A 14431-nucleotide genomic window follows, 5' to 3' on the forward strand; every position below is an offset into this window, starting at 1 on the left:
ATTAACAAGATGCATATAAGAATATCCCCTATCATTCCGGAAAATCCTTCGGACATGATAAAAACGAATTTGAAGTACTAAAGCATCCGGTACTTTGGATGGGGTTCGTTAGGCCCAATAGATCTATCTTTAGGATTCGCGTCAATTAGTAGATCGGTTTACTAATTCTTAGGTTACCAATCAAAAGGGGCATATTCGGCTTCGATAATTCACCCATATAATATAGTTTCAATTACTTGTGTCTATTTCGTAAAACATTTATAAAACTGCATGTATTCTCATCCTAAAATATTAGATTTTAAAAGTGGGACTATAACTCACTTTCACAGATTTTTACTTCGTCGGGAAGTAAGACTTGGCCACTGGTCGATTCACGAACCTATAACAAAATATGTACATATATATAAAAGTATGTTCAAAATATATTTACAACATTTTTAATACATTTTGATGTTTTAAGTTTATTAAGTCAGCTGTCCTCGTTAGTAACCTACAACTAGTTGTCCACAGATAGATGTACAGAAATAAATTGATATATATTATCTTGAATCAATCCATGACCCAGTGTATACACGTCTCAGGCTAGATCACAACTCAAAGTATATATATTTTTGAAATCAACCTCAACCCTGTATAGCTAACTCCAACATTACTGCATATGGAGTGTTTATGGCTGTTCCAAATAATATATATAGATGGGTCAATATGATATGTCAAAACATTTGCATACATGTCTATGGTATCCCAAGATTACATAATATATTAGAATACATGTATAATAAAATATAAGTTAGCTAGGATATGATTAATATAGATTTGTTACCAATTTTCACGTAGCTACAACAAGAAAAATTATCCACTCTTGTTTTACCCATAACTTCTTCGTTTTAAATCCGTTTTGAGTGATTCAAGTTGCTATGGTTTCATATTGAACTTAAATTTATGAATCTAAACATAAAAAGTATAAGTTTATAGTCGGAAATATAGGTTACAAGTCGTTTTTGTAAAGGTAGTCATTTCAGTCGAAAGAACGACGTCTAGATGACCATTTTGGAAAACATACTTCCACTTTGAGTTTAACCATGATTTTTGGATATAGTTTCATGTTCATAAGAAAAATTATTTTCCCAGAAGAACAACTTTTAAATCAAAGTTTATCATAGTTTTTAATTAACTAACCCAAAACAGCCCGCGGTGTTACTACGACGGCGTATATCCAGTTTTACGGTATTTTTCGTGTTTTCCGGTTTTAAATCATTAAGTTAGCATATCATATAGATATAGAACATGTGTTTAGTTGATTTTAAAAGTCAAGTTATAAGGATTAACTTTTGTTTGCGAACTAGTTTAGAATTAACTAAACTATGTTCTAGTGATTACAAGCTTAAACCTTCGAATATGGTAGTTTTATATATATGAATCGAATGATGTTATGAATATCATTACTACCTCAAGTATTGTGGATAAATCTACTGGAAATGAGAAAAATAGATCTAGCTTCAAAGGATCCTTGGATGGCTTGAAAGTTCTTGAAGCAAAATCATGACTCGAAAACAAGTTCAAGTAAGATTTCCACTTGAAATAAGATTGTTAAAGTTATAGAAATTGAATCGAAGTTTAAATATGAGTATTACCTTGTATTAGAAAGATATATTATTGTCAATAAGAAAGATTTCTTGAGGTTGGATGATCACTCAAAGTGGATTTGCAAGATTGGAAGTAAGCTAGCAAACTTGGAAGTGATGTTGGTGTGTTCTTGAGTAGTTGTTTTATAACTTGATTTATGTATGGATTTATGAACTAGATTGAGCTAGATTTAGATGAAGATGATGAAGAACACTTAGAACAATGTAAGAACACTTGAGAGAGAGTAATTTGATTCAAGAAAAATTGAAAATGAATGTGTTTGTGTACCCTCCATTCACGTGAATCTTAAACATCCATATAGGCTCCATTAGTTTGTTATTTTGTGAGATATTTCATGCTAGATGTTAAATGATGGTTCCAAAATGGTTAGGTGACTCACATGGGCTGCTAAGAGCTGATCATTGGAGTGTATATACCAATAGTAAATACATTTAGAAGTTGTGTATTGTACGAGTACAAATACGAGTGTATACGAGTAGAATTGTTGATGAAAATGAATGAGGATGTAATTGTAAGCATTTTTTTTAAGTAGAAGTAATTTGATAAGTGTCTTGAAGTCTTTAAAAAGTGTATGAATACATATTAAAACACTACATGTATATATATTTTAACTGAGTCGTTAAGTCATCGTTAGTCGTTACATGTAAGTGTTGTTTTGAAACCTTTAGGTTAACGATCTTGATAAATGTTGTTAACCCATTGTTTATTATATCTAAATAGATGTTAAATTATTACATTATCATGATATTATGATATATTAATATATATTAGTATGATATATATACAGTTAAATGTCGTTACAACGATTATCGTTACATATATGTCTCGTTTCGAAACCCTTAAGTTAGTAGTCTTGTTTTTACATATGTAGTTCATTGTTAATATACTTAATGATATGTTTGCTTATCATTTATCATGTTAACTATATATATATATCCATATATATGTCATCATATAGTTTTTACAATTTTTAACGTTCGTGAATCACCGGTCAACTTGGGTGGTCAATTGTCTATATGAAACCTATTTCAATTAATTAAGTCTTAACAAGTTTGATTGCTTAACACGTTGGAAACACTTAATCATTTAAATATCAATTTCATTTAATATATATAAACATGGAAAAGTTCGGGTCACTACAATCTGCCTCGATTACTCTGTCTGATATTTCCATTATAAATTAAACTCTTCCATTCCATTATTCTCACCATTCCTATACTTTCTTTCTTAGTTTCTACATCCAAAAGATTGTGAAAATGCTTAATCCCGTTCTAATCCTTGATATTTTTCTAATTATCATTTCTGTCATCCTTCTTTTCAATCTTTCACCAGAAAAATCTGTTTACTTCTACTATTACCTTGGGGTGATACTATTCTTAATTCTACCATGTCTTTATATTGCTATTCATATTAATATCCACGGTTTGTAACCTCTATGTTGTTATTGGGCTTTATATTTTCTCTTATATTTTGGAGCTCTTTGCCTTTATATTCTCTTCTCGACCTCTAGTAAAGCGAGTATCGGTCCAGAATTCGTAAGTATGGAACTTCGAATGAACTTAATGTTCTAAACAAGAAAGAATGTAATAGCACGATTTGACTGGTCAAATTGCCAGAATCACTGAGAATAGAACTATCAAGAATATACTTTCTTGATATGTTCAGAAGTTAAGTAGAATGAAAGAGTTATGTAACATGGCACATGATGACGTTATGAACTGTGAATCATCACGTTTCATTAGAAACTCAGCATGACTTAATGTAATATAATCACGTTGATCAAGTGTCATTATATTATACTAATTTATGCATCAATTTCTTTACATTTCTCCAAAATTCATTCATAAATTAAACTTAGATTTTACAGAAGTTCCCAATATAATGAAACACAGGAAGCACGAAGAGGTATATAATTTCGAACGAGAATATTTTTGAAAATATCCTCAGAAATATTGAAGATATTTATGATGATATTTTGGAATTTCTAAGTTCGAAGGTTGATGAAGAAAAATTTTCCGCAGGATTTTAACATGACTTCGGAGCAAGATATTCTCTAAAGATTTCAAAGGATCCAGAATTACCCGGATTCTTTAAATATAGGGTATGGTCCTTGTATTTTTCCTTGGTCTCCTTCGTGGTTAGCTCAATCCATTTTTCAGTTCCAACTTTTCTGAGCTTTTCCAACGTATCCTTCTTTATCATCAAACTTTTGACTGTTAATGTCGTTTACAGTTTTTGCTGCTTCATCAGCATTTTCAAAATTTGATGTTTTGATTCGTAGACTGAATGCTTTTCAGAAAGTTCAGAATTGAAAATCATAATTCTAAGAGGTAACTGTTATACGTATCCACATAACTGTTGATGTAGCAATGCTGCGAGATTCGAAATACTGATTGCTAATTTCCCGGTACTTGGTATGACAATTCTCGTTACAAGATGTGGATGAGTAATTGAATATGTTTTATTGAACAACTATAATGGTTCTTCGAAGAGACTTAAGCCGATGAGTAATGAAGTTACTGGTAAGTTTCTGCTAATATGGTGAGATATAAATGATTCCCCGGTAACGATGACGAAAGGCAAACTTATATATCAAGGTTATAATAAGGCTTATTCGAATAAAACATTAAAGTTGATTTGCTGGAGCTGTGACAAAATTGGCTAATTTGAAAAGAAATTGCGTTGTTATTTTCGGAAATAACAATGCCAAAGAAGCTAGCACATATACGTTTTAAACATTTACTCAGGTTCCGAGTGTTTTCAGGTACATAATTATATGCATCAATCTTTTCTTCCGTAGATGAAATGCGATTGGTTCATCCTCTCGATTGAGGTGTTTTCAAGAATCATGAAAGATTTGAACGCAGATTGTAATCGTCAAGGTACAAATGAGGTTTAAGATGAAATCAAGTGGCAAACTTGAAGAATTGTTTAGTTTCATATGTTATAATCAATATTTTAATTCATTTTAATTGTCCAATATTGGTAGTCCACAGTTAGCAGTTCAATAATTTAATATATAATATTCGAATTAATTAATATGCATCGTTGATGTTATGCGAGGTGTATATAAAATAGTATTATTTTTAGTGCGAAAATACTATTAAATACGATACAATTTTACACAAGATATTTATTTATTTATAGAATGGATATACTTAAACCTTGCTACAACACTTATAGGCAGTGTACCTAATCGTACAGTAGTGTAGTTTTTAGTAAGTCCGGTTCGTTCCACAGGGAAATCTTTAAACAAAGCTCAACGCTATATTAGTTTACTTTTATAAAAATACAAATATATATATATATGTAATATTATTATTATAAAGGGGGGTTTTTACCGTTTAATGACCGGTTTGTCGATTTTAAGACTTTAGTCGCAGTTAAAACCTAATGTAAAATATAAAATAAATACAAGACTTAAATTAAAGCGTAAAATAAATAACGATAATGAAATTGCGAATAATAAAAGTGCGATAAAATAAAATTGCGATAATTAAAAAGTACGATAATTAAAAGTGCGATTAAATAACAATAAATAAAAGTGCGATAATTAGAAGTGCAATTAAATATAAAATAAAGGAAATTAAATATGAAATAAAAGAATTATGCTTATTTAAACTTCCGTAATCATGATGTTTGACGTGTTGATTTTAGTTTTATGCCCATGGGTTAATTGTCCTTTGTCCTGGATTATTTAATCTGTCCGTCTGGTTTTTGTCCATAACAGTCCATCAGTCATAAATATAAAGTGCGAGTGTCCTCATCAAATTATTCTTATACCCGAAGTTAAATATTCCAACTAATTGGGGATTCGAATTGTAACAAGGTTTTAATACTTTGTTTAATGAATACACCAGGTTATCGACTGCGTGTAAACCAAGGTTTTACTACTTTGTTAACAATTACACCAATTACCCTTGAATGTAATTTCACCCCTGTTTTAATTATTCTAGTGGCTATTAATCCATTCCCGTGTCCGGTTAAATGAACGATTATTCGTACATATAATTACCCCGCCCATCGTGTCCGATTGAGTGTATATGGTAATTTATAGGGACGCCTAATTGTAAATCTTTATATTAACATTAACAAACTTTCATTTAGTTAAACAAATATAAAGCCCATTAATAGCCCATAGTCTAATTTCCACAAGTGTCGTTCTTTTGTCCAAACCCCAATTATGGTACAAAGCCCAATTACCCAATTTTAGTAATTAGCCCAACATCATGATTACTTCGTTTTAAATAAGCATAATAATAACTTAGCTACGAGACATTAATGTAAAAAGGTTGAACATAACTTACAATGATTAAAAATAGCGTAGCGTTACACGGACAGAATTTCGACTTACACCCTTACAACATTCGCTAACATACCCTTATTATTAGAATTATAATTAAAATTAAAATATAAATTATAAATATAAATATAAATTTTACGTATGAATGAGGAAGAAAAAGATGATGGTTTTTGATCAGAATTCGGTTGGCTTTATAGGCAGTTTTCAAATTTAGGGCTCCGCGACTCGCGGTAAAAGCCTCTTCAAACTCCGCGAGTCGCGGAGAATGAAATTACAGCTCAGTCCTTGGAGTCTTTCTCTGCCGACGGTTTTTTTATTTATAAATATAATATATATATATAATTAATATAATTAATTATATATTATATTATATTTATATACATAGTTAACTTGTAATTTTTAGTCCGTTACGTCGAGCGTTAAGAGTTGACTCTGGTCCCGGTTCCGGATTTTCGAACGTCCTTGCGTACAATTTTATATTTTGTACTTTGCGTTTTGAATCTTGTACTCTTGTGATTTCGAGACGTTTCTTATCAATAATTGGAACCTCTTTGATTGTCTTTTGTACTTTTGAGCTTTTTGGTCGTTTGCGTCTTCAATTCGTCGAATCTGTCTTTTGTCTTCACCTTTTATTATTTAAATGTATATCACTTGTAAATAGAACAGTTGCAATTAAAAGCTTGTCTTTCTTGAGGAATAATGCTATGAAATATATGTTCGTTTTTAGCATTATCAAATATTCCCACACTTGAGCGTTGCTTGTCCTCAAGCAATATCGTTTTGAAATACTAGAATCACTTCTTTATTCTTCACACTTTGTACATCAGTGATTTCTATACGGCGGTATAAACAATGGTAGTAACGATATGGTTTACAGTCCCACATGACTATAAAAATTTAGATCCATTAAGGAAATTGGATCTTTATGAAAACATTTGATCTTTTGAAAATTAAATCTAGTTTTTACCCTAGATAAGTTTTCCGGGATAACCCTTTACCGGTGTTTGCAAAATATTTTTGTGGGTTTGGTGGGGTTCAGAATTGAAAATTTTAGCTCAAAACTTGCTGTTTTGTGTCACCCACTTGCTAACCTTGTATTAGGAAAGCAACACGTCCAGTTTACTTGTTCCGTATATTACCTTTCGGCAAACTACCGTCCGGTTGTAAAGGAAAGCGTTGAACAAGCAACTGTTAAGGCAATGTCCCGTGACATGCTTTTGATTATGGTCTATAACGTGTCGGACGCAATTACTATCCTTGGTAGGAGCAATAGTAAAGCTCACCCTTATAATTTTTCGGTCTGGCACAAGGTCCTGTCTTTGACCATGCTATGCAACCACCGTTCTTACGGTTGACACCCGATTTGGTTCAGGTGACCTAATGAATTTCAGGTGAATTCCTAGGATTTTACGTTCAATGGTAATGAACGTATTGAAAATAGGGCTTTCAGAAAACAAATCGGTTTGTAATTTTGATCAAAATATTTTCTCGTTTAAGCTCGAGTTTAGATATCATCGAATTTCATGAGTTTGTAATTCTCAATCTTTAAGGTCAATCTCTAGGATTGAGTAATATCAGTCTTAAAAGCTGATTTTTAATCTTTAAGGAGATTATCCTTTCCGGGGATCTGATTCATTAGTCTTATCAAGCTAATTTGCACGGTGCCTCCCCATTGTACGAGATAAATCCTTCTCATGGTTAGGATAAATCTGACCACTTGGCGACCCTGTTTAATGCTGAGGTCCGTGGATTTCCTACTGATTTTAGTGATGACTTTTCTAGATTTTTCGTCAACCTACAGCTGGTCTGGACGACAACTTCATGACCTAAATCAAGAAGCGCGTGTCTTTTTCGGAAGACTTTACTTCCTTTTAATGATGGAATTGATTCATCGTGTAGATCCATCTCTTCTTTTCTTTCATCGGGTAAAACAGTTTAGTTTAGTCCAAAGCAAAAGTATTTTCAGTTATTTGTTACAGATATATGTGACATATGTTTAAGATAACTTGGTAAATTTTCCCACACTTGGCTTTTATTTTCCTTTTTATCGTCCTCTATTCCATTTTAAATGAATTTTAACATTTTAGTTTGTTTCTTAATTTATGTCCTTTCCGAGGTAACAATAATTTCGGTGTTAAAACCTAGTTTTATCGTTCATAAATATGTATAAACATGATTTTGAATTCATTTAATTAAAAATTTTGAAAATTTTTACTAGAATTGGGTAGTCAGTATATAAGACTAGGGCTGTTCTTTTTTATCAGAGAGCACTAGATTCTAATACAACTACTGCTTTACTAGTATTTTTAATGGTAACCAAGTGTTTAAGATAAAAATTTTAAAAATCCGAAAGAATTTAACCCCTTCCCACACTTAAGATCTTGCAATGCCCTCATTTGCAAGAAATCAGTAACAATTTAAATTATTGAAGGTGATTAGTGTGAAAATGATTAAATTTTTACCAAAGTTTCCAATTATATTGGCGTTTGTTTGCTGAATGATAAATGGTGCACATCATTTGTTCATTCCGTCTTGTTGTTATTTCACATATATTTTGCATCTTGTCGTCAAAATTAGTTGCTTTTGCTGAACTTAATGCCAGTCTTTGAAAATGCGTTGTTTTACCCTGTTGTGTACATAAGATAAACTTGCAAACATATATACATATTTTTGAAGTTTGGTATATTACCCCACATTCAAAAATTATTAAAATCTAAGAATAAAAGTTAGATAATTATAAAAATGATTACAATATTAACAAAAGTATTAAACGTATCAATAATTACAAATTACAAAATAAAAAAAAATAATAAGTAAACTAAGGATGATATTGGTACCAATAGGGGTTCCAGGCATAACCATAAGTGCTATAGAATGCTTCGGCAGGGTCATACGTAGGATACGGTGGCTGCATCTCTATAGACTAAGGAGGGAAGATGGGTTTCGGTGTAGGAATATAGTTTCTACCTATATGTTGGCAATGAGCTATGATCTGGTTCTGATGAACTTGCCAATCTTCAAATGCTCTCTGTCTAGCATTTTCGTATTCCTGAGAAGCTATAAACCTATGCATTTCTTGCATCTCATTCCCCCCTCCTACATTACCTTGCTGCTGGTTTCTCTCCACCTGTGGATGTCTACCATGGTATCGTACTGCGGCGTTATTTCGCCTCTTCAAAACTTTCGCACCATGGTATACATTTAAACCTATAGTATCGCGGGGTTCCGGCTCTTCTAGTAATAATCCCCCCGACTTATATCCACACCGAGATATTCACCAATCAAAGTAATAAAAATACCACCTCCTATTATGCTATGTGGTCGCATCCCCCGAACCATAGCTGATAAATAATAACCCACACAATATGGTATACTTACAGCGCTTTGTGGGTCTCGAATACATATGGTAAAACAAATCCTATTCATTTACTTTTTCTTTGTTCTTACCCCTTTGTGTAATCGAATTAGCTAAAAACCTATGTATCACTCTTAATTCGGCTCTATCTATATCCAAATAAGAGTAATTTCCCCCTTTGAAACGGTGATGGCTTGTCATTTGACTCCACACACCGTGTGTATCAAAATATTCATCTATCTTTCTACCGTTTAGTATCAATCCTCTACAATCGGCAGACGCTAACTCCTCAGGCGTATATATACGTAAAGCCTGAGCCATGTCCAGTAAAGACATGTGGCGCATCGAACCGCCTAACAAAAATCTAATAAAAGAACGATCGGTTAAACTAGCTACCCGATCATTCAACTCTATACTACATAACAATTCTTCACACCATACTTTATATACAGGTCTACGTATGGTGAATAAACATATCCAGACATTAAAAGAAGAATTACCATACCTCTGTACAAGTAATTCCCTAATTGGCCCGGCCAATTCTACAGCTTCTAAGGGTCCCCATTCTATGACCCTCGGTACCTCAACAACCTTAGAATGAAGAGTATGCAAACCCCTTTGATATTTTGGATAATCTATCCAAAGTCTGTCAAATCTCAGGTTCGGGTGCAACTCTTCCAAGTGCATATCGGAAAAGGTCATGACTGGATGAGGTACATCCTGCTTGTAGTAGTTATCCACCTCCTGTTGTTCCAAATTCTCAGCAGGAGCATTGCGGGCTTGGGATGAAGATTCACCCCTTTCATTCTGCAAAACACATCAAACACAATTTTTGTGCATCCAAATATGCATTAGTGTCAGCAAAATCATCAATCAAAATAATTACAATGACATTATCAATTTATATCAAACTTAAGCTTATTTTCACATTTTTATCAAATCTACACTTTTTCAAATAAGCATATACGAAAATTTCCGCCAAGTTCATAAGCATTCAACTCAAATAACATGTCAAAATAATCATTACTAGCAATCAAACAAGTCTCAAATGGCATTATCTTTCAAAAATCAAGTTCATGAATTTTAGACTTGAAAAAGTCCACTTTAATTCTCAAAATCATGTTTAGGCTCAAAGTTTGGATCATTTAATTACCTATACATGTTACACTACTCAATTTAGCAACAATTCATGACAAAAATCGGCCATAACCTGTTTATATCAAAAAGCCCCAAATTGCTCAAGAACACAAACCCTAGATTATTCAAAATTTGAAGTTTAAGGCTTCTAATCATGTTAAACAGCATCAATCTAGTTTATACAAGCATAATACATAAACAATTTAAGCCTAATTACACTAAAAAGCATCAAAATCAAATTGGGGAAAAAATAGCTCAAGAACACCAAATTTCGGATTAAATGGTGTTTAGGTGTAGAAATTTACCGTTTTTCTTGAGTAATTCTTAGATAGCATCCTTCTCAACATGATTTTAGCAAAAGATTTGGTGATTAACGGTTAAAAATTGGGATTTTTGGGTTTTTTTCTCGGGTTTTTCGGGTGCAGTTTTCGCAGGTTGTTTGAGTTGAGGAGTATGAAACTGAGCTGTTGCAGCTCTTTATTTTTTTTTTCTGTAATCCGACCTCTCCGCGACTCGCGGAGGTTTTGCACTTCAAACTCCGCGACTCGCGGAGTTTTTTTTTTTTTTTTTTTTTATAATCATTAACTTATTAAAACAATTAAGTACTTAATTTTAAAATTTTGTTTCCCTTGTTATTTAGGACGAGGTCGTTTCGGATCGATGTCCTAGTCCGTCTCTCGACAAAATTTTAAAATTTGTCTTTTTGTAGCGATTGTTTTAAAAGCTAAGATTTTTGGGTTTTTTCAATGTTTTTGGCATACTTTAATTCAATAAGATTAAAAATAATGATAATAAAAGTTCTCGTCCCTCCCTCGGGTAAAGCAATTTCGGTTCAAAGACCTAGTCTTCAACTTACGACGAATTTTAAAAATCATATTCTTAACTTAATGAGATAAAGTAAATTTTTGTTTTTAAATTCACACAACTTAAATATAAAATTCAAAATTAATATTAAAAATTCACACCAAACTTAAAATTTGAAATGCATAAAATTAAAAATTCATATTTTAAAAATTAAAAATTCACACCAGACTTAATTTTAAAAATTCAAATATTTACAATTTTAAAAATATTGTTTTTACAAAGTTTACAATATTAATTTAAGATTTAAATATTTATTTTAAAAACATGGTAAAAATAAAATTAAAAATCTTTTTGGCTTTTTTTTTCCCACTTTAATCAATCAAATATTATCAAAAATATGCGCCCCTCTTTTCGGTAAAGTAATTTCGGTTCCAAGACCTAATTTAACTCATGACGAATTTTTGAAATATTTTGGGTTGATTGATTAAAGATATTTATACCTTAAGAATAAACGTTAAATTTCGCAGTGATGTAATAAATTTTTGAATGATATCAATAATTTCGGTCGCCAAACCTAATTTTATTTAATACCAATATAATACTTTTTAGCGAACAAATTAGCGTTTATTATCAAAAGGTTAAAAATAAAAAAAATAAAAATAAAAACTGTACAGACATACCTGTGGAATAGATTTCTTAGTTATATTATCTATCCCATTCATAAGATAGTCGGTTTAATTGATTTTCCATGGCTACATAGGCGTAACCTCGAGCATTCAGTGTCTTTTCTTCTAAACATATGAACGGTCCGTCTCTGCATAAAGTAACAAATTCGGTATTTGAATAGGTTTGATTATTTGAACATTTACCTCCATGTGACCATTTTCCGCATTTGTGACATCGTTCTAGGTGTCGTGCTCTTCTTTTCGCTGCGGATTTTGATTTTCCTTTACCAAATTGTAACTTATTATCTTCGCATCTGGATTCTTTTCTAACTCCGTCCATTCTTTCTCTGATTACTGATACTATTTCACTCGGTAGTATGTCATTATTTCTTTTAGTGATCAAAGCGTGTAGCATTAGACCATGGTTTAGTTCACAGGCAGTCTTCATTTCGTAAAAACCTAAAAAAAAAATAAAAATTCAGAATGGGGGGAGAAGACTAGTTCTTTAGGGTCTGCTAGGGAAAGACCATACTTGTTCCATTTTCGAGAACTACACGAAAACAGACAATCTAACTCTAACAGAAATACATATTATCCTTTAAAGACTTGATTCTCCCCACACTTAGTTAGCTGTGGTGTCGAAATTGTGATTAACTTCGTTGTCGACTTCCATCGGACCATGTATGTAATGTTTAACTCTGTGACCATTAACTTTAAATTCAATCCCATTTGAATTTATTAATTCTATCGTTCCGTATGGGAAACCTCTTTTGACTATGAATGGTCCAGACCATCTTGATTTCAATTTTCCAGGAAATAGCTTGAATCGTGAATTGAAAAGAAGAACTCTGTCTCCTTCTTTAAATTCTTTTGAACTTCTGATTCTTTTATCATGCCATTTCTTCGTTCTTTCTTTATAGATTAACGAATTTTCGTATGCTTCATGTCTTAATTCTTCTAATTCATTTAGTTGACTTAATCGTAGACGTCCGGCTTCATGTAAATCAAGATTACATGTCTTCAAAGCCCAAAATACTTTGTGTTCAATTTCTACTGGAAGATGACATGCTTTTCCATAAACAAGTCTAAAAGGTGTGGTTCCAATTGGAGTTTTGTAGGCTGTTCTAAAAGCCCAGAGTGCATCCTCCAATTTAATGGACCATTCCTTCGGATTTGATCCTACGGTTTTCTCTAGAATACGTTTTAAAGCTCGGTTGGTATTTTCAACTTGTCCACTTGTTTGTGGATGATATGCGGTGGAGATTTTATGAGTTACTCCATATCTTTTAAGAACTTTCTCAAGTTGATTATTACAGAAATGAGTACCCCGATCACTTATTAAAGCTTTCGGTGTTCCAAACCTTGCAAAAAGACGTTTTAAAAAATTAACTACAACTCGTGCATCGTTAGTTGGGAGAGCTTGTGCTTCCGCCCATTTAGATACATAATCAATGGCTACGAGTATATATAGATTATTATGAGATTTTGGAAATGGACCCATAAAGTCAATACCCCAAATGTCAAATACTTCACATACTTGGATGACATTTTGTGGCATTTCATCACGTTGACTTATTTTTCCGGCCCTTTGACATGCATCACAGGATTTGCAAAGAAGGTGTGCGTCTTTGTAAATTGTAGGCCAATAGAATCCAGCTTCATAAACTTTTCTTGCTGTTAGTTGAGGCCCATAATGCCCTCCTGTTGGTCCTGTGTAACAATGGTTTAATATTTTACTAGCTTCATCTCCAAATACACATCGGCGTATTATTCCATCGGGACAACTTTTAAACAAATGTGGATCTTCCCAGAAATAGTGTTTTATATCACTGAAGAATTTCTTTCGTCTTTGGTACGATAATCCTTTTTCAAGGAATCCACAAACTAAGTAGTTTGCATAGTCTGCAAACCATGAGATTTCTTTATAATCTATCTTCAATAGATATTCATCAGGAAAGTTGTCTTGTATGGCTGATTCATTTAGAACTTCTAATTCGGGATTTTCAAGACGAGAAAGATGATCAGCGGCGAGATTTTCTGCTCCTCTTTTATCTCGGATTTCAATATCAAACTCTTGTAAGAGTAAGATCCAACGGATTAATCTTGGTTTAGCATCTTGTTTTGAAAATAGGTATCTAAGAGCAGAATGGTCGGTATAGACCACCGTTTTTGCTAGAACGAGATATGATCGAAATTTGTCAAAAGCAAAGACAATAGCAAGGAGTTCTTTTTCAGTAGTTGTATAGTTTGTTTGTGCTCCTTGTAACGTCTTACTAGCATAATATATAGGTTGAAATCGTTTTTCAATCCTTTGTCCTAAAACGACTCCCATTGCAAAATCACTTGCATCGCACATTAGTTCAAATGGTAGATTCCAATTTGGTGTTATCATGATCGGTGCATTAGTGAGTCTTTCTTTAAGAATATTAAAAGATTTGATACACTCATCTGAAAAGATGAATGGAGCATCCTTTTCTAGGAGTTTATTCATAGGAGTGGCAATTTTAGAAAAATCTTTTA

This window comes from Rutidosis leptorrhynchoides, chromosome 4 (assembly GCF_046630445.1).
Source record: "Rutidosis leptorrhynchoides isolate AG116_Rl617_1_P2 chromosome 4, CSIRO_AGI_Rlap_v1, whole genome shotgun sequence".
Lineage (NCBI taxonomy): Eukaryota > Viridiplantae > Streptophyta > Magnoliopsida > Asterales > Asteraceae > Rutidosis > Rutidosis leptorrhynchoides.